This window comes from Pongo abelii, chromosome 19 (genome assembly GCF_028885655.2).
Source record: "Pongo abelii isolate AG06213 chromosome 19, NHGRI_mPonAbe1-v2.0_pri, whole genome shotgun sequence".
NCBI lineage: Eukaryota > Metazoa > Chordata > Mammalia > Primates > Hominidae > Pongo > Pongo abelii.
This window is the reverse complement of record NC_072004.2, coordinates 31929404-31951513: the sequence shown is the minus strand read 5'-3', so window position 1 is coordinate 31951513 and position 22110 is coordinate 31929404. Positions and strand designations below refer to the sequence as shown.

Below are 22110 nucleotides of genomic sequence, written 5' to 3'. Positions count from 1 at the left end.
AAACTGGATATCCACCTGAGGCCTAGGTATCTACCCAGGGACTGGTGTCAAAGTGGGGCCTGATATCCACATGGGGACTAGGTATCCACCTGGGGCTTGATATCCACCTCGAGCCAGATGACCTTCTGGAGTCTGATGTCCACCACAGGCCTGGGTGTCCATCTGGGGCCTGGTGTTGATTTGGATTCCAGTGTCTACCTGGAACCTGGGGTCATGTTGTCCACTTGGAGCCTGGAGTTTTCACCTGGGGCCTGGTAGACATCTGGCCCCAGTAAACATCAGCCTGGGGCCTGGTTGTCCACTTAGAGCCTGGAGTTTTTACCTAGGGCCTGAAGATCACCTGAGACCCAGGTGTCCAGCTGGGACACCAGACTCCAGGTGTACGCCCAGGCTCCAGGGTACAACAGGCCCCAAAAGAACTCTGGGCCATATTAAACATCAAGTCTCAGGTGGATGCCCAGGCCCCATGTGTACACCAGGCCCCAGGTAGACAGTGGACGCCAGCTGAACATCAGCCCCAAGGTTGACACCCACACTACAGGTGGATATCAGGCCCCAGGTGAAAACCTATGCTTCAGGTGTGCATCAGTCCCCAGGTGAACATAAGGCCACAGATAGACATCAGGCCTCAGGTGCACATCTGGCTCCAGGTAAACATCAGGCCTTAGGTGGATACCCAATCCCCAGGTGGACATCAGAGACCAGGTTGACACAAAAAAATCCCAGTGGGTATCATGTCCCAGTGGACATTCAGGCTCCAGGTAAACACACCAGCCCCACCGTAATCGTAACCACCTTAACGAGAAATGGTAGGTCTAAGTACCATCATGCTCCTTGCTCACAAAAGGATGCTTAGCTATTTTATTCAAAATACAACTCCATTCATCACTCTAAGCAGCGATGTGTAGAAAGGAAAAGAAAAATAAACCAGGCCTCAAGGAATCCATCCAAAATGAGGTAGATATTATAATGGACAGAAATCCCCAAATGAAATGTTATAGTTGACATAAAATAGTCTTTAAAACCCATTAATTTTCTCACACATTTGATACAGAGCATTATTTCCAGAGACTGAACTTAGAAAGAACTGCTTAAGACTAGAAGTCTTGTTCCAGCCTAGATTCCACACTGTTGAACAGCTATACTTAGTACACCACATTATACATAGCACTGACATGACCTGTGTGCATTTAATTTTCTAATATTTGTTCATCTCTGGCATACTTTATATATATATATATATTACATATATAATGTACATACATACAAGTACACACACACACAAAGTATATAAGGGTAGGATAGTATAATTGTGCAGTAACGTTTCTTGTGAAAGTGGTGGAAAGTGGATTGCGTGGGCGACATGCTGGAATGTGCTTCCATTGGCAGAAGTAAGGCTTTCAAAACTAGTCGTTTAGATTTTTCTTTAGCAACTGGGAATATTAATAATTGAAGATGTGTTGGTATAAAAATAATCATAATAATCACAATGAAGTGGTGTTAATAATTATATCACAAGATATAATAAACATTACAGATATTATAAGATGTCAAAAAAAGAAGATGTCATAAAATCTTTGAGATGATTGACACGTTAAATGCGGCCTCCTGTGCCGCCCTGGGGCGCCACTCTCGTTGGGTTCTTGGCGGTGCTCAGCGTACTCCACCTGCTCAGCCTAGGCTCCTGCGCCCCCGGAGTCGCGCCATGGGAGCGAGGATCTTGCCTAGGCCCTAGACAAGGACAATGAGGAGGGGGTGCACGTGGAGTCCCCGCGGAGAGGCTGGATGCCGTGCAGGAGCCTTTGCGGGAGTGCACAGCCTCCTCTGGAAGCCCTGGTCGCTGCCCGGTGCCTGCTGCGCCCTGGGAGCTCCGCGGCGGTGGAGCCAGGCCTGCGCTGCCGGCTCTCGGCCCCGCCTGCAGAGCCTCTGCCCTTTGTCTTGCCCCTGGGGCCCGGGCCTCAGCTGGCCCGGGGTTCCTGATGTTAGCTGACGATTGGCTGGCCTCTGGGACTGGGTCGTGGGCCTTGCGCATTGGCCGCCGCGTCACCAGCGCCAGGCCTCACCGCGGTGCTGCTGGCGATGCGGGATGCTCGGGCTCGGGGTCTGCTGGGCCCCCTGGCGCTGCGAACCCCGTCACCTTCCATCGCGGCCACCATGCTGCCCGCTGGTCAGCCCTGGTCTGCAGCCTTCCTGGGACCCCTCCGGCCCCAAAGAGGCATCACTCACAGCCGCTTGCGACACCGGGGCCGCCTGAACCTCCGCCAGGGCTGCGCCGTGCAAGTGGCTCCAGCCAGCCAGCCCTGGCCCATGAACGAGACTTTCCGCTCCCCGAGAAGATCGCCCTCGGCAGGCATACACGGCCATGGAGGATGCAGCGGATACCTTCCAAAGTTTGTGGACACTCTTCTGCCACACCAAAAGTTTCGCCATCAGCTGCGATGCCGACTGGGGCGCACAGACCCCTCCGGGAGGTGGACCAGACAGTGCCTTTGCTGGGCATCCGCAGTGCTGACCACCCCAAGTGCAGATCCCCACTTCGTGTTCCTCCTACTCCACGTTCCACATCCAAAATTCTCTCACCATTTCTAAGCATGAGAAATCAAAAGAAACTGAAATCAGAAAGAAAGAGAGAGAAAGCCATGAGCAAAAAAAGAGCAAAACCTTTTGGAAAGCATAAAACACCCCAAAGCCAAAAACTAATTCTTCTCTCTTTTAAACCTTCTGCACTTCCCAATGATGAATGATTTATTTTTTTTTTAACCACTGGCAATTCGTAATTATTAACTTCTCTGGCATTAATGAATAGAAGTTGAATCACATGTGGTAGTATAATTTGTATTATATGAAGCTTTCCATATTTTAAAAAATAATTGTCCAGTTTTTCTCCATGGATTAACAATTAATGGAAAATTTTCAACATTGCTGTGTTAATGTCTCCTGAGATAATTAGATGTGAGTAATTTTTATAAACAGAATTTCCTGAGTGCAATTTTCATCTTCAGGAGCTCCATAAATAACCATATCCCAAGAGAACTGTGAATTTTGGAACTGAAAGAACTGAGTCCCAACTGGTCCAGCCTGGAAGCTTTTGGGTGATCACTCTTGCAGGTGACTTCACTGCCTTCTGCTGAAGGGCCAGTGAGAGCCTGGGGGTTTCAACTTGCAAGAGCCTTACCATTTTAGGGTTAGCATTAACAATGAGGAAAAGGCATACTTTTTTGATATTCTCCGTATGTAATAAAATAGTTACCAAAACAAAGCAAAGTGTGAGTGGTGACTATTGAGAGGACCCTTTCTATCTTTGCTGGATTCCCAGAGATTTCTGGGTTTCTTTTGGAGTCAATAGTATTTCCATGTTAATTCTGAGCTCTTAAAACCCACAATATGAGTTGCAGCCAGTGACTAGAGTTGCAGCCAGTGACTAGAGTTGCAGCCAGTGACCAGTGTTGCAGCTTGTTAAGCTGATCACTGGTGGTAGAGCCTTTTCGTTCTGCTCACTTCTTAAAAGGTCAGCTTCGTCAGGGATTAGTGCTACCCTGCCAGAAATAAGCAGTTAGGAATCAAGTAAAGGAGTCAGCTAAAAGCGTAATTACGAAGTAGTGAGGTCACAGCTAGATGGTTGTTGATCTCATTTTCTCTCTGCTGCTGATTTCAAGGCTTTATACCGTGTTTTGATGTAACACAGAATGTATACTATGAAGGACAAACAGTCTGTTAGCTTCTTGGAGCTATACTCCGTTACTGGAGCAGGGGACAACAATTTGAAGGACATTATTACTTAGTTTAATCTGCCTTTGGCTAGGATAAACTTCAAGTTCCAAGGGCTGGGTTCAGTTGTTATGCAAATTTAGACTGTTGCGGTAAAATTTCCAAAAAAAAAGGATAGGACTCTTTAGATGAAATAAGAATTTAACTGTATTTGAACCCTGTTGAAGGCCAGACAAGTTTAGGCAAAATCTCATGACTGATGAGTCCCTTTAAATTCCAACATATAATCGATGTTGGTAAATATGATACATGCACTGGAAAAGGATGTGTATTCAGTAGTCGTTGAGTGTCCCGTTCTGTATATGTCAGTTTATGTCAAGTTTGTTCATTGTGTTCATCAAATCTCCCTTTCTCTTATGGATTTTTTTCTGTTGGTTCCATCGGTAATTGAAAGGTATGTTAAAATCTATATTGTAGATTAGTCCATGTTTCTTTTAGTTATATCAGTTTCTGTAGTAAATAATTTGAAGGGATATTTTATATTTAGACATATTTAAAATTGGCATACTTTTCTGGTGACTGACATCGTAAAATCTTTTTTATCTTAGCAATATTTCTTGGCTTAAGTCTAAACTGTCAATAATAACATAGCAACATGAGCTTTGTGCTGATTAGTGTTTGCAGGCATGTTTTCCATTGTTTTACTTGCAAATGTCTGGATTATTGTATTCAGATAAATTAATTAAAACATAAAAATTAAATATAATATAAAACATTAAAAAGTGAATATTCTAAAAATCCAGCCAGAGATGTTTCACTTTTAATTGAAGTGTTTAGGACCACGGCTCTCGCACTGTGTGCTAAGGTGCTCTAAGATGCTGTGTTTAACTGACAGGGGCACCAGCGGATAGCGTGTGGGTATGTGTATGTGTGTGTGTGTGTCTGAGATGGGGGTCTCACTCTGTCTCCCAGGCTGGAGTGTAGTGGTAAGGTCTAGGCTCACTGCAGCCTCTGCCTCCCTGAGTAGCTGGGACAACAGGCAAGCACCACCATGCCTGGCTAAGTTTTGTAATTTTAGTAGAGACGGGGTTTTGCCATGTTGCCCAGGCTGTATATTTTTGAGGGAAACAAAGCAACATTTGCTGGAGACCTTAAGAACTACTAGCCTGAGGCAGTTCATAGTTTCAAAAGTAGTTAGAAGTGCATTTCTTTACCTTTAAGATGGGTGTTGTTAATTACCGCGATGAAAGGAAGTATTGTGCTAAAGTCAGTGTGGAATAGGAATAAGGTCCAGTCGTTGAGATCCAGTCCGATTTTAAGATTTGAAAAGTTGTGCTGTGTGCCCAACAGGCACACACATCCCATTAGTAAGTAAATTGTGCTTTTTTAAGAAAGAAACAAAAATACTGTTTCTACTTCCATTGCGTGTTATTTTTTATATGTACTTGCAAATCCATCACCAAAATAAAAATAATGAACATATCCAGCACTCATAAAAGTTTCCCCTTGCCCTTTTATAATCCCAAACTTTCTGTATCTTCCTACCTTACCACTCTCCCTGACAATCACCAATCTGTCACTATAAAAGAGTTTGCCTTGTCTAGACATTTATATAAATGAAGCGTAGTATGGACTCTTTTTTGGAGGGGTCTGGCGTCTTTCACACAACATAATTATTTTGAGATTCAGCTATATTGCAGGCATCAATGGGTCATTAATTTTATTACTGAGTAGTATTCTATTGTGCAGATCGGTCACAACTTATATATCCGTTTGCCTGTTGATGGGTTTTTGCATTGCTTCCAGTTTGGGATTTACACAAATACATTTGCAATGACCATTCATGTACATAAGTTCTTATAACTTTGAGTAAATATTAGGAGTGTAATAGCTAATAGGTTTAGGTTTAGTTTTAATAGACCGTCAAAATGTTTGCCAAAATGGTTGTACCATTTTATATTTTTATCAGCAGTATATAAGAATTCCACACTCTTGCCAACACTTTGTATGGGCCTTCTTTTAAAATTTTAGACATTTTCATGTGTGTACAATAGTATTTTATTGTGGTTCCATAATGCCTAATAATATGTAGTATATCTTTATGCACTTACATGCCATCTGTATATATTTGGTAAAGTGTATGTTCACATTTTTTTTGCTTCTTCCTTTTTTGTTTTTTCTTTGCTTATTTTCTCATTATTAAATTTTAATAGTTTCTTTATATACTCTGGATTCAAATCCCTTATTAGATATGAGACTTGCCAGTATTTTCCCCTTGAGTTTTCTTTTTTGTTCTCATAACACTATCTTTCAAACAGCAGATGCTCTGAATATTGATGGGGTCCAATTTATTAATTGTTCTCGTGCATTTGGTTTTTGGGGCTTCATCTAAGACATTTTTGATTAATTGAATATTACAAAGATTTTTTTTCCGTATTTTCATCTAAAAGTTCAAAGCTTTTAATACTTTATTTTATATTTAAGTCAATGGTCCTATAAGTGACAGAGCTTTAACCCAAGTCGCTGTCATGCATAGCTGGACCCAGGGGTTTATATAAAATCGTCAAGAAATGTTCTCCTTCTTTCTCTCGACACTTTTCCTTTTGTTTTAGCCTCATTTTTTCCTTCTGAAGATGACTGTCCTCTCTCTCTGTAGCAAGAGATAGTGCGACAAATAACCCACTTTACTTTGTCCTCACAGACCACAGTGGTAGAAAAAGCAAGAGTCCTTCCTGATGATTCCAAAAAAAAAAGTACTGAAACAGTTTCTATGATCCAAGGGTAGAGTCTTTTGCCAGAGCTGGGCATCATGATCACCTCTAGGGCTGGGGCTGGTAGGTTGGGTCAGGCCCAGTTGGTGCTCATTGAAATGGTCCTCAAAGAGAAGGGGGGCTCTCAAGAGGAGAGTTGCTGTACACCCCTCCAAAAAATAGCCACTGTGTATATACCTACAATTCCTTGCCATTTTATAAGCAACTGGTTGGGTGGAAAATGACTAGAAATTCAGTTGTCATTAACTTTCATTTATAATGTCAGTAGAATGAGCCATACATTTCACATGTTGTGGGTTATGTCCATGATGGTCATTTCTGTATATTAGGTATCAATTTGGAGTATCATGTGAAGAAATATACTATTTTGTGACGTTATTCTTAAATTAATATTTTTAGGATAAAGAATTATAGGATGAAAGAAAAGTCTAGGATATAAATAAAAGAATAGAGAAAATGGGAGCATGGATATACTGCAGAAAATGGCCAAACAGGAAAAGTACTTGTGAGAGGTATTGAAGTACATAATTGATATCACATAGACCTCCAGGAAATTACAACTACTGGCATAAGAACAAACTATCTGAATAGTCTTTGCTAATACTGAGTCTTTTCTGCTTGCAAAAGAAGTAAGAATGGTAAGGAATTGGGACATTGTTCAGATAGGCCTGAATGCATTTATTTATTTACCTGTTGATGGGGTTTGGGGGTATTAATGAAGGATGTTAATAAATAATAATGGGCATGTTAGGTAATCATAATTGATTTGTCCAATTGGTCTGAAGAAAATTTTGCCTACCTTCTTTTTTGTCGAGGGATTCATTTTTAATGTCATGTTGGATTCTATGGCTTACTGAATGTGTAATTGCCTGTTTATGGATTCTGAAGAATTTTATAAAATGTATTTGCCAAACATTTTGAAAGCTTAGAACTTCTCCAAGGAAGAAGTTCTTTAGTGCTTAGTGCTGCCCTGACAAACATGGTAGCCACAGACATGTGAATATTGAGCACTTGAAATGTGGCTAGGCTGGACTGAGATGTGCTGTCAGGGTAAAACACACACTAGATTTTGAAGACTTAGTAGGAAATAAAATTAAACATATCTAATTAATAACTTTTATATTGGTTAGACATTGAAATAATATTTTGTATATATTTTACATATAAATATACATTCATGTGTATGTGTAATTAATATCTTCATATGAAATACTTCTCAATTACAATTGAAAGAATGATGACTTTGTGGTGGAGAAATCTGGCACAAACTTGATCATGTGCCTCCTGCTGTGATGTCCTAGGAAGACCACAGCAGTATTTCTGTGGTTTTCTTGTGAAAGATACATGACCTAAGTCTGGATGTGGAAACACATCAGATGGAAAAAGGTGAACACATCCTTCATAAATGCTTATGCTCTTTAAAACTCTTAAGGTTATGAAAAATAGGGCAAAACAGAGGAACTGTTTGAAGTTGAAGGAGCTTAAGAGACACGACAATTAATGGAATGGGAAATCCTGGATTGGATCCGGGATTAGAAAGTTCAAAAAAAATGTATTTAGGGCACAACCGAGAAAATTTGGATGAGATTATAGCATCTGTTGATTGGACAGTAGTGTTGGGTGAATGCTGATATCCTGATATGGATGATTATGTTCTGGTTATGAGAACTTTTCCCAGATTCCTCATCCTTTGCCCAGTGGGTTCATGGACAATGTGGCGATGGTAGCAGGAGAAGATGCTACATGTTTCCAATAACATGAACTTCCCTGCAGCAGTGCTGCCCACTGCCCAGATGAGTGCCCTGACTGCCGACAATGAGCAATGCTGAGACCCTGGAAAGAGGAACTGCCCTGCCTAGACCAGACAGATTTCTGGTAATGTTGTAATAATATTTTCTCCTTTCCTTCATGGAAGTGGTAAAGAATTGCCGTCACTTTAATAGATGCGTATCGGAATATGGACTCCGCTTCATATGCTTCTCATAGCATCAAATTATTTACATTTGCTGAGTTCTTATTCTCTGCTATCATACAATTACTGCTTATGATGGAGCTTATTTTACAAAAAAAGAAGTGATGTGATGGGCTTCAGCCCATATTTATTGGTCTTGTGACATCCCACATCACCCAGAGGAACATGACCTCACAAGAATCAGTTACTTCACCAACTGTGAGACGCTGAGGGGCTGGGTTTCTATCCTATGAGATGTGTTAGATGCCCTGACCCAAGAGCCCTCCTACCCAGAATGCATGGTTCCGTGTAGCAAGGATCATTGTGATGGTGGTGATGATGATGGTGAGGATGGTGATGGTGAAGGTGGAGGTGGTGATAATGAAGTGATAGTTATGTTGAGGATGATGAAGGTGATGATGATGGTGAGAATGGTAAAGGTGAACATGGTGATGGTGAGAATGGTGATGGTGGTGATTGTGATGGTGATGATAAGGATGGTGATGGCGAAGGTGGTGATGATAACAGCGATAGTTATGGTGAGGATAATGGTGATGATGATGAGGATGATGATGGTGAGAATGGTGATAGTGATGATGATAGTGATGGTAATGTTGATAATGATTATGATTATGAGGATGGGGAGGGTGACAATAATTATTATGGTGAGGATGGTGATGGTGAAGGTGGTGATAACGATAGTGATAGTTATGGTGAAGATGCTGGTGTTGATGATGGTGAGAATGGTGAAGGTAAGAATGGTGATGGCAATGATGATATTACTGGTGATTGTAAGGATGGTGATGGTGATCATGGTGATGATGATAATGGTGCTGACTGGGCTATGAGGTAATGGAGGCAGAAAAGTGGCAGTTTCTACGAAGTATAGAGGCAGCTGGGAACTGCAAGGCAACCTTAGTGGGGGTGGAAGATGTCGGGCCTCTGCCTCATTTCTAGACATCTGGGGAAATCTCACCCCTCACAGTAGTTCCAGGAACCCCTCCATCCAGCATTTCCTTCTCGCAATCAGCATGGAGCTTTTGGGGTGCAGAGAAGTGTCTTCTATTCACTGCACTCTGTGGGAAGGGAAAAGGGGGAGTGGTATTTATGAACCCAGTATAATACAGTAGGGTCTCATTTAATATATTTTGGGAGAATTTTCAGCTGAAGAGAGCAAGCCTCAGAGAAGTCAGGTAACTTTGTCTTCAATAGCATCCAGTTGTGATTTATTGAGCAGTTACTATGTGCCAGGCCACATGCTGGGTGGTTCCTTATATGTTATCTCATGAAATCCTACAGCAACACAAGAAGACAGGCATAACTACCCCATTATAAAAACTGTGGTAAAATAAACTAAAATTTACTGTCTAACTATGATTAAGTTTACATTTCAGTGGCACTAAATACATTCACAATGTTGTGCAACCATTTTCCAGAATGCTTTTCATCTTGTAAAACTACAATTCTGTAACTCATTTAAAAACAACTCCCCAATCACCACCCTCCCCAGGACCTGGTAGCCACCATTTTCCTGTCTGTCTCTATGGATTTGACTACTCTAGGTGCCTTGGAAAAGTGGAATAATACAGCATTTATCTTTTTGGTCTGGCTTATTTTGCTCAGCCTAATGTCCTCAATGTTCATTCTTGACACAGCAGGCATCAGAATCTCCTTCCTTTTCAAGGCTGAACACTATTCCACTGTATGCATAGACAGCATTTTGTTGATCCGTTCGTCCATCCATGGACACTTGGGTTGCTTCCACCTTTTGGTTATTGTGGATGATGCTGCTCTGAACATGGTTGTGCAAGTATCTCTTCCAGGCTAGCCCCATTATACAGAAGAGCATAGAGAGATTCTGGGAGGAGGGATGTCCTGCCCGGGGCCTTTGGTGAGGTCCTGGTGGAGGATCTCCCAGACCTCAAAGGCAGAGCTCCTCTCCTCACCCCACTGCCTTTCTCAGGACCTGCCTCCTGCCCCACCACACAGTGCCCACTCCCTGGTACTAGACTTGCTAAGGCCTCTTGATCCCTGAAAATTCAGGGACAGGAACTGGTGGGCACAACTACAGTCACTCACTTTTCTGTCACCTACTGCAGATTCTGTGCCAAACAATACATGATAATGACCTGCTTTCCACTATTTCACCAGATGTCGATGAGGCGCCTATTGCATGCCAGGCATGTGTGGTCACTGGACGGAGACCCCTGGGAAATGAGAAGATGTGAGCTCCTCAAGGCCAGGGGCAGCCCTTTCAGTTGCTGCTACCCTGTGAGGGATGGAGGGGAACCCTGAAGCATTGGAGAAGTGCATGAGTGACCTAGCTCAGATGATGATATCATAGTAACGCTGTTTATTATCACCTACCATGTGCCAGGCATTGTGCGAAGTACTTTGCACACATTACCTGCTGTAAAGCTCAGAGACAACTGTAGGAGTGAATCTATTATACCTCTCACTTTACAGGGGAGGAAACTGATGCCCAGAGAGGTGAACCAGTCTTCCCCAGGCCTTGCAGCTAGTCTGGGATGCAAATCCAGGCGGTCTGACTCAGAGATCCCCTCATCCTCTTGGTTTTTGCCCCTGAAGCCCTCTGGCCTGTCTCCAGAGCCCTGTACCCTGGGCCACCCCGAAGATGACCTGGACATGGGCTTCAGCAAAGGCAGCAACCCCAGCACATCTCCATTTGATAGGGAGGAACCTCAGGCCCACCACAGGAGCCCTGGGCTGCAGGTGGTGTAGGTGCTGGCTGAACCACAATGCACCCATGTTGGAGGATGCACCGTAGATTGGGCAGCAGCAGGAGGTCTCCCTGCCCAACAACTGGTAGTGGTACCTGAGAACAAAGGAGGAGAAAGAGGCTTTGAACACAGGTGTGGAGAAGCCCAAGGAGGAAGAAGAAGACTTGGACTATGGACTGCTGGATGGCCTCAAGGACCCACTCCCAGAAAAGCAACTTTGAGACTTATACCCAGGGCTGAGATGAAAGTGCTCCCTATTTTCTATCCTGGAACTGCTGCAAACCTCGGTGTGACATCACAGGGCCTCATTTCCCTATTTGTAAAATGGGATTATATAGGGGTTCCAATGAGACACCGGGCCGAGAGCATTTTGAGAATTGTAAAAAATGTACAGTGAGGGAATAATTATTATCAATGGACCATTGCTCTTCCAATAGTTAGTATTCTTTAGCAAATATTTGAAGGTAAAATATAATTTGTTGAGGAGGTTTGCAGCAGCTGAGACCCTCAAGAGTCTTTTCTGTCTCCGTTCAAAGCTGGCCTCTGACAGGGACCTTCTTGGTGCCACCCCTGGGCCTCTCATCCTTTGTGCAGGCTTCTCAGGGTTCTTATTTCTATTGCATCTTGTGGTTCCCTAGTGGATGGTGTGCTCCATCTTCACTCAGAGCTAACTGCATCTCCTCCAGGCCCATGTCCCTTGTGCAGCACCCACTGCTCCCTCACCAGGATTCAAATCCTTCTGTGACTGACCTCTGCTGACCTCCCTTATTCTTTCTGCTCCTCCAGTTCCATGCCTGTGCCCCTCAATCCCGTGGATCACTCTCACCCAAGCTGTTCTCCATCGGGATTTCCTTGGCTCCCTTTTCTGCTCGGCAAATCTGTGTTCATCCTTCCAAGCCCTGCACAGATGTCCTCCTCTCAAAGCTCTCCCTGAGGTCACACAGTCCAGGAACAAGGTAGTCCTTGCTCCTCTGCTGCCTCTGGGTTTTGTGCCTTTATCACTTTGGTGTGACTGCCTGCCTCTTCCTGAATGGAGGCATTTTGGCTTTACTCACCTCAGTATCTCCTGGGTCCAACTGGGTGTCTGGCCTGGCCCAGAATCGGTGCTCATCGAGGGTGTATAGAACTCACAAGGACCAAGTAATGTCTTGCAAATAATACCACCCTCCCACACTTCTCCAATGTTTACTTTCTAAGCTCCTTTATTCTTTGACATTCAAATTTCTAAATGGCCTGTATGTATTTACAAAGCCTGGGAAAACGCCTTCAGAGGACAAAGACATCCCACTGGCAGAATGTATTTGCATTGACTAGGATTATGGATGAAATTCAGCTTTCTGGCAAATGAATCATTTGGCATTGGCTGAGTATCTGCTCTGTGCCGGATACTAAGCTGTGATCTCTAGAAAGAGACATTTACTACTGACACAGTCCTTGACCCTGAAGAGCTCAGAATCCAGTGAGCTTGATTTCTTGTAAGTTAGAGACAGAGTTCAGAGCAGAAGCTCAGGCAGGAGGAGAGAAGTAAAATGGACACACCAGAGGCAGTGACAGCCACACAGCTGTCTGGGGACACTGAGTGCAGCAACAAATAGCTTAGGCTGCCTTGGCAGCCCACAAAGGTATCACGGTTTGCTATTGCAGCATCTCAGTGATGCTTTTGTTATGCTGATCTCTGCAAAGCCCCTCTGTGCCCCAGCCCAGGATGGTGGCAGCCATGCTGTGGAGAAAAGGGCAGTGACCAGGACCACAGGCTCAGAGCTTGTACCCTGGACCACCTGGGGAATGTGAGCCCTTCACATGTTCTCTGCCTCTGTGTTCAGGTTGGGGGTCCTGGCCAAGGGAGGGAGATGACCCCCATGCTGAGTCAAAAGGACACACTCCCGGGAACAGACTGTCTCTTCTTTCTAGGTAATTTCTGCCTCTGCAGTGAATGGTGAAACCAGACACATCCTCTCTGTTGGTATGACACAAAGACAGGCATTCCTGCTCACGGGCTGAATCTTCAGTCGAGGGGAGGTGTAGCACACTCCTGTGGTCTGCTGACTAAGGCAGGGACACATGTCACCCCATCAGAATGACTGCCAGACCAATGGCTAAAATAAAATCATTTCCAATATTCAAAGGAGTCACCTTCATTCATCTACAAATACTTTTCCTTTTCTTTTCTTTTCTTTTTTTTTTTTTGAGATGGAGTCTTGCTCTGTCACCTAGGCTGGAGTGCAGTGGCATGATCTTGGCTCACCACAACCTCCGCCTCCTGGGTTCAAGCGATTCTCCTGCCTCAGCATCCCGAGTAGCTGGGACTACAGGCGCCCACCACCACATCTGGCTAATTTTTGTATTTTTCATAGAGACAAGGTTTCACTATATTTTCCAGGCTGGTCTTGAGCTGCTGACCTTGTGATCCACCCGCCCTGGCCTCCTAAAGTGCTGGGATTACAGGTGTGAGCCACCGCGCCTGGCCCAAGTTTTTTTCTATAAAACGACCTATTGCACTCAGGGTAGGGTAAATGAGGCATCATGCCTGCTGGCAACATGGGCCCTATCTGGAAAGTGAGTGCCCACCACCATGGCACAGTGCTATGCAGTGCCTGTGTGGTGCTGAATCTCAGGAGCAGCCCCCATCCTGTGAACCACAACTACAGGGACCTTAGACATAAGCAAAGACCTCTGGTGGCCAGGCCTGCCAGCAAGCACATGCTGACTCTGTCCCGGGGGTCTGCAGGGAGGTCAGGCCAGTGGAGAGGAGGTGAGACCCATGTGTGGTCTCCCCCACTCCGGCCCATGCTATGCAATGGGGGCGACCACACACCCGATCTGCCTGGGAGGGTCCTGGTGTGCCCACTGGCTCACTGAGTTATGAGGGGTGCTGCCTCTCACATCTCACCGGTATCGCATTTGAAGGACAAATTATGTCTTCCCTTCTCCACCCTGCGGAACTCCGTTTCCTCATGTGCAAGTGGGGGATGATGTGCTTACATGGTTCTGCAGTGGGGGTATCGATGGGATCCATCTGTCAATACCCTGCATCCAGTGACCACCTGGAGCACACCTGCAGCTCGCAAGCTGGGCTTCCTGCTGCAGGGAGGGGAGCAAGCACTGCCTGGAGCCAGGGAGCTTCTCTGAAGGAGGTGTTGGAAAGGACTTGTTCCAGAATTTGGGCTTGTATTGGAAGCTTGGGGGAGGGTTGAAAGAAGACTTTGCTCCAGATTGGATGCTGCCAGAGGCAGGGTGGATTCTATCACCTGGCATCTTCCCCAATCTTACCTAGAAGGAAGGAAGACAAGACCAAAGCTAACGCTGCAATTGACAAAGAGGTAGCGGTCATGACATAGACACAGGAGAGGGGGTGTGAGGTCATTTTTGTCCATGTTTTGCATGAGCTGAGCCATGATAGCTACCAAGTGACCTTGCTTTGTCTTGACCCATCATGGTCACAGAGCGACTTTGTCTGATGCTGACAACCTGTGCAGTTCAACAGGAGAACACCAACGCCTTGCCGGCAGTGGTTGCTGTCCTCCTGAGGCCTCGCTGCTCCTCCTCTGGGACCGACTGCTGACCATGGGAGGTGTGGAGTGGGATGGGAATATGCCGTGGGTTTTTTTTTGCAGAGCAAGGGCAGAGGACTCTGATGCCTTCAGCTCTGGCCATTCTGAGTGCTGTGATCTGCTTCCCCTGCTTCCTACACCACCCGCAATCCCACCATGCTGCTGCAGTCACTGCCAACTCATAGTGCCTTCTAAGGGCCCCAGTGTCTCTGGGACACCCCCTCTCCCCTGGGAGGGAAGCAAGGTGCTCATGAAGGTCCCAGGTGGAGGTGCTGAAAGAGTGTGGAGGTGGCTTCTTGAGTGTCAAAGTCTGGGATTCCAGCTTTCAGCCTCAGGCTCCACGTGTGTGTGCTGAAATGGAATTTTCTGCTCTCATTCACTCTCCTGTCTGGTCAGAGGAACTTGGGGAGTTTCCTCTCTAGGGGAGGGAAAGGCCCTGGAGAGGTGGCCTTGCCCTGAACTGGGAACGGGTGGGCACGGGAAAGCAGGGGCCTGGGCTCTGCCTACTGCTCGCTGACAGCTTGGGCACAGCACTGCCCTCCCTGGGCTCCTGTCTCTTTTCTCTGTATGATTAGGTGGAGGTGGATGGGATTCTGCTTCTACTCCCGGTCCTTGGGCACCATGTCAGGTACTCACACACTTATGACCCCATCTGGTCCTTGGAACAGCACTGGGGGATGGATCTGTCAACCTCACGTTGCAAATGTTTGTACTAAATCCCACACTCTGAAGTCAGAAAGACCTGGGTTTGCCCTCAGCCACGGACGGTTGCTTGCTATGTGACCTTGGACAAGTCACTGCCCTTCTCTGAGCCTCGACACCCACATTTACACAGGGGAAGAATAATACCTCCCTCTTGGGCTGCTGTGAAGCAGAGCTAATGGGTACATTGCCTCAGGCACATTGAAGGTGCTCAAAATGTTGATCTTTCCTTCCCTTTCTAGGTCTCCATTTCCTCATCTACACAGTGGGGAGCAACTCTGTCCTGATTATAAAGAATACAATAGGTGAATGCACTCGGCAAGCCTGGGGACAGGGATGCATAGAGAAGCTTCTTGCAAAGGTGAAGAATGCCTGCTCTGAGCCCCGCGCTGAGTGGCAGGTGAGAGGACAGGAAGCACAGCGACTGAGGCCTATAAAATGCCCCCTGCAGAGAGGGAGGAGGAGCAGTGTTCTAAGGTGTGTGCGAGGCAGCATCCCCAGTGCTTGCAGGAGGAGCAGGACTGCTTGTGCTTGCTCAGGTGGGTGGTAGGTTAGGTTCTTAGGCATCTGCTGGGTATCAGATGCTGCACAGGCATCATCTCCATGAATTTAATCTTTCCATCATCCCTGAGAGGTGGGCATTACAGGGGCATAGTGGGATTGAAACACAGGTCCCCTGAGCCTGTGCCTTTTCTACAAGGCAACTTGGTTCACATGTAATAATAGGACCCAAAAATACACCTGCTATGCTGTGCTCACCTGATTTCATAACATCCTTGTGACCTGCGAGGTTGCTATACTGTCTTCATTTTATGGATGAGAAAACTGAGGCTCAGAGAGGCTGAATAGTTTGCTCATCCTTCCAAAGAACTAAAGGGAAGAGAGGTGCTATAGCTGTGGGGCCTTCTATTCCTGGCAGGAAGTGTGCAGTACCCCAGGCCATTCTGACCCTACTGCAGGCAGGAGAAAAGGCACATGAACAAATCCAGCAGCAAGCTTCCACTGAGGGCCTCCCTGGCCTTTGCTTGCGCTAGTGCTGAGGGAGAAACAGCCTTGTTCCTTCACATAACATGGCTTCCTGCCGCCCCCAGGATAAAGGTCAGAGTCCTCAGGTCTGTGTTTGAGACTTTTCATGGTCTGGTCCCACCTGCATTTCCAGCCAAATCCTCCCCCACCGCACCCAGTGCAGCAGCCCTGGCCATCTGTCCCATCCCACCATCCTGCCTTGGCTCAAGCTGTTCCGTCTGTCCCATGCTATTCACACATAGAACAAGGAGAAGCTTGATAGAGGCTAGCCTGAATTTTCCATTTGAGAGCACTTTCAGTTTCTGGAAACAGACATTTCACCCAAAATTCCAGATTCCCTGCTTCTCTGAAAATACATACATACATGCATTCATACATACATACATACATAAATCTGCTTTTACTCTGCACTATTCTGTTTTTTGAGACAGAGTTTCACTCTTGTTGCCAGGCTGGAGTGCAGTGGTGTGATCTCCATTCACCACAACCTCTGCCACCCGGGTTCAAGCGAGTCTCCTGCCTCAGCCTCCTGAGTAGCTGGGATTTACAGGCATGAACCACCATAGCTGGCTAATTTTCATGAACCTTTTTTTAGTAGAGATGGAGTTTCACGATGTTGATCAGGCTGGTCTCTAACTCCTGACCTCAGGTAATCCACCAGCCTCGGCCTCCCAAAGTGCTGGGATTACAGGTGTCAGTCACCTCACTTGTCCAGTCTGCACTATTCCTTAGTGTCAGACTATTTGAGCCAAACAATGTCTTTCTTATTTGGACGTGACCTTCAGGGTCTAATTTTTGTATTTTTAGTACAGATCAGGTTTTTTTTTTTTTTTTTTTTTTTTTTTTGACAGAGTTTCACTCTTGTCACCCAGGCCCAATGGTGCAATGGCATGATCTCAGCTCAATGCAACCTCCGCCTCCTGGGTTCAAGGGATTCTTCTGCCTCAGCCTCCCGAGTAGCTGGGATTACAGGCACCTGCCACCACACCCGGCTAATTTTTTGTATTTTTATTAGAAACAGGGTTTTGCCATGTTGGGCAGACTGGTCTCGAACTCCTGACCTTAGGTGATATACCCTCCTCAGCCTCCCAAAGTGTGGAATTACAGGCATAAGCCAGAGTCTGGCCTCACCTGGCTAATTCTTTGTATATTTGAAGAGACAGCGTTTCACCGTGTTGGCCAGGATGGTCTTGATCTCCTGACTTCGTGATCCGCTGGCCTCAGCCTCCCAAAGAACTGGGATTAGAGGTGTGAGCCACTGCACCCGGCCTCAATGTAGCTTATTATCAAAGTATTTACATAGAAAAATTAATCAAAGGGCACAAGCATTTCAATACTTAGGTTAAGATGAAATCTGTGCCCAGAAGAGTGCCAGACACACATGAAATGTTTTGTTCATGAGGCAACCACAACTTAAAATGATTTTCTGTTATTCGTTTTGGTATGTTATTTTGGGAATGTGATTAATCACCTATGTCAAGGACGTTGGGAAGAATTTCCAGATACTCTGATATGCATGACATCTTAATCATACAATATAAAGCAAGGCTATCTTAGGAAATTAGGTATCACTGCCAAGGATCTTTACAATTGAAGATAAATTAAAATTACTATTAAACTTGTAACAGTCAGATGGGTTGGCAGGCAAAATGTGTCATTTTTTTCTCAGCATTTTTTCTTTTCCTTGATTCAATAAAACAAACTTAAACGCCAGCTATCTGCAGAACCCTCACTAGACTATGTTTAATGATATGTGAAACACAGCCTGCGCACTCACAGATCCTTGCCACCTCCTGTTCCCATCCTCTCAAAACCTGTGTTACCCTGTGGCTAGATTTCTCAAGAAAATGAAAGAGAGAGACGAATGAGAACCATCTTCTTTCAGGTCGCTCCGCACTGCTCCTCCGGTGAGGCTTTTATCCTTGACTGGGGGGTAGAGGCCTTAATCCTAGAAAAGAGGCCTCTCAGGGTGAGGAGGTGATTTAAATTCTTACTAGAGAGATGCAGCTCCCCACTTCATCTGGACCTTCACAAACCTAAACTGGAGCCGCCGGAAAAATGACTGACAACCGGCCACACAAGCCAGGCAGAGACGCGGGGAGAGGCTGACCACAAGAAAGGCGGACGTAGAAGATACCGACCTCTGGCGCACAGGGCACATGTGTCCCAACACACACACATGCACCCACAGACGGACACAGAGCAAAAGAGTGAGAAAGGGGAGAGAGAGAAACAAGAGAGAGACATACGCACACACGCAAACGCACAAAGACATACAGCAGTGGCACGGTAACACCTACCCTAGGCAGCCCCTGAATTTTCAGGGTTCTGCTCTCCACGACTACAACCCGCTGGTGAGAGAGCAGCCCACGGACACATAAGCAAACCTCTCCTTTTTTGAAGAGACTCACTGGCACACCGTCCGTGCAGGCCTGAGGCTGGGATCCCGCGCTGCTTCCCCGGCCCTCCGCCCGCAGTTTCTTCCTCCTGGACGACCCTCCGTGAATCCCGGCCTCCAGAGACCATCCTGTTGATGCCCTGGCCAGGACTGGTCTTAGCCCCGACTCTGACTAATCCCTCTAGTCCTAGGTACCCGGGAGGTGGAGGCAAGAGAATCACTTGAACCTGGGCGGCAGAGTTTGCAGTCAGCTGAGATCTCGCCACTGCACTCGACTGAGTGACAGAGTGAGACTCCGACTATAAAAAAAAAAAAAAGAAAGAAAAGAAAAATGATCCCGGAGCGGCGGCTGCGGGGACTGGGGCGGCGGTGGGTGAAGTGAAGTTTGGGATACGGGTCTCGTCGACCCTCGCCTAATCCAGGCCTGAGGCTGGGATCTAGTGCTGCCGCCCTAGCGATACGCCTGAGGTTTCTTCCTTCTTAGGTTTTTTCCTGGTGGTCGACCCTCCGAGAATCCCAGGCTCCGGAGACCATCCTGTTAATGCCGTGGCCAGGACTGCTCTCAGACCCGAATCAGACGCACTATCACACCGGGCTCCTACTTCGCAAAGTCTCAGGGACCCATCCCCGGGCAAAGGTGGCAATCACTACGACCAAAGCGGTGGCTCAGGCCTTGCGCTTGCGCACTGGCGAGGCCGACTCTCCGCTTGCTCCGGATAGTCAGGCTGCTGATCCTTTAAAAAATGGCGGCGACGCGCGGCTGAGGGGACTGGGGCAGCGGTGGCGGCGGCAGCGCAGTCCGAGGCCGCGGGTGGGAAGAGGACTACGAGAGGGTCCTGGGGGAGACCGAAGGGTTGGACCCATAGAGGTCCTGTCATCAGGACTTTCTTGATCGGTCTTCTTCTTTGGTTCCCTGTGGAGGAGGAGTTTCAGGGTGCGGCTGGGCTCTCTGGACTCCTCTTCAAATCTGACTATGGATCGCACGGGGTGATCAGGAATGGGGTTACAATTCAGTGAGGCGGGAAGGGTCTCACTGGGGCACAGAAAGATCCTAAGGGCTGCAAGGCGTACTGTCAGCTGAAAATGCACTGACCTATGAGCCCACCGCCTCCCTCCTTCCTAGGTGGAGCAGTGGCCTGACTTCATCTCCAAGGTCCGGGACTCTGGCATCCTGACACTGCTTTCCGCGGCATGTGCAAGGACAGACAGAGGCGAGTCCAAGATGGAGCCAATGTGACCACACGTGGTACTAATGTTTCCCAAGAGCAGATGGAGTCAGTGTGTGTCTTTGATTGCCGTATGGGGCGATGCTGAGACGGATAGTGACGTCCAGGTGTGCGCAGGTGGGTCACTGGGACCTCCCACACAAAGCCAAGGAAAAGCCAAGCACACTAGAAAAGCTGTGAGACAGGGCCTGTGCCTGAGTCCAAGCCACATTCAGGGATGACTGCCAGAGGGGCCAAGAGGTTTCGACAAACTACACCGCACCGACATCCCGCCACCTGTAGGTACCCCTGACTCCACCTCCCCTGCACCCAGCAAAACCCAGTCCCTTTGGCTCCTTGACATCCGTGGCAGCCAAAAGATTCAGTGCCTGAAGGCACTTTCCCCAGGAGCAGAGGAACCGGATGGCCCTCAGGAATGAGAGAGGAAGGGCAAGTGGGATGTAACACTAACTTTCCTTGAAGGCAAAGGTCAGCCATGGTGGGTTTGCTTCCCGCTCTTCCTGGACTGACCACGAAGCAATTACTTGGGACATGCAGACCAAGGGAGCTTCCCTGTCCAAGACAGGTACGGAAGCCCAGAACTCCAGGATCATCACACCCTATCATCCAGAAATCGGTTTGGAGAGGGAAGCAATCATAAAAGGGACCCCAACGAAATTTCTCCCTAATGGACTGGGAAGTGTTCTTTGTTGAAGACATTGAGCCAGACTAAGAAGCCTCTAAGCTTCACAGGAGCTGGGCAGACAGAGCAAGAGGGAGGACACAGCAGAGGCCAATGTCACAACACAATGCCACTATCACTAGCATCCAGGAAAAAGTGCCAAATGGGTGACTTGGCGAGGAAGGCCAGTGTTTGAGTGACAGACATGCTTGCCCCATCTTGTTGCCATCTTCCTTCTCCATCCCAGTGTATAGCTTTGGGTAGATTTCTCAATGAGGGCAAAGGGCGACAGGAGTGAGAACCGTCTTCTTGAAGGTCTGTGGGCACACTCCTGCGGGTGGACAATGAGCACCTGTGAGGCCTTTGTCCTTGGCTGGGGATGCCGTCATCTTGGTCCTAGCAAGGAGCCAGCGCAGAATGGGAAGGGTATTAAAACTCCTGCAAGACAGGCCGGAGGCACGAAGCCCCTTCACCGAAGCACAGCCATGGAGAACTCCTGCTATGCCAAAATTCAGGGACTGGATATTAAGACAACAGTGGAAATCACTGTGAAGAGACAGTCAGCTACAGCCTTGCTGAGGCACATTGGCTGGGCCGACTAAAGCTCTGGTGCTGGAAGTCAGGCTGCTGCTCCTTTAAACAATGGCAACTTCCCGGTAGCAGAGGGGCTCCTGTTGAAGCCTCCGCAGCGACTGGATCCGGGGTCCAGTTTCGGGCAGCCTGGGAGAGGGTGCCGCGGGTGTCCTGTCCCAGGGCCAAACCCCCAGGAGTCCTGTCCTCCGGACCTTCTTAAGGCGACTTCCACCGAGGGAGGGGGAGCTTCAGGACGCCTGCTGGGTTCTCGGGACTCCCATTCAGATCCGATTTTGGCCCCCTTCGAGTGAGATAGGATGGGCTCACCACATCTGGTGAGGCAGGCAGGGCCTCGCTGCAGCATAGAATGATCCCATGGGTCTCAAGGCGTGGCGTCAGCTCAAAATTCACTGATCCAACAGCTCTCTGCCTCCCTCCTCCTTTGAAAGAGCACTGGCCTGCCCGGCTTCTAAAAGCCCTGGGGCTCCGGAAGTCGACAGCAATTTACTGTACACGTGCAAACAGGAAAAGGGACAAATCCCAGGTGGAGACCATGCGACGACACGTGGCACTGGCCCATCCCACAGCAGATGGCATGAATGTGTGTAACCAGAGGAATGTGGGGCAACACCAAAACAAACCGTGGTGTCTAGATATGTGCCCAGTGGAAGGGGGGAAAAAGTGACACTTCCATCACAGCAATGGAAAATTGAAGAATTCCCGGGAACGACGAGGGGGCCTGTGACTGACTGGAGCCACATTTTGAAATTAATGCCAGAGGAGCAAAGAGGTTTCTGGAAAA

General features: G+C 47.1%; 1 pseudogene; it reads right to left on the bottom strand.

Annotated features, from left to right (window-relative positions):
* Positions 1–847: 847 nt before the first annotated feature.
* Positions 848–22110, bottom strand: part of LOC129051308 (uncharacterized) — a 28924-nt pseudogene continuing 7661 nt past the window's right edge.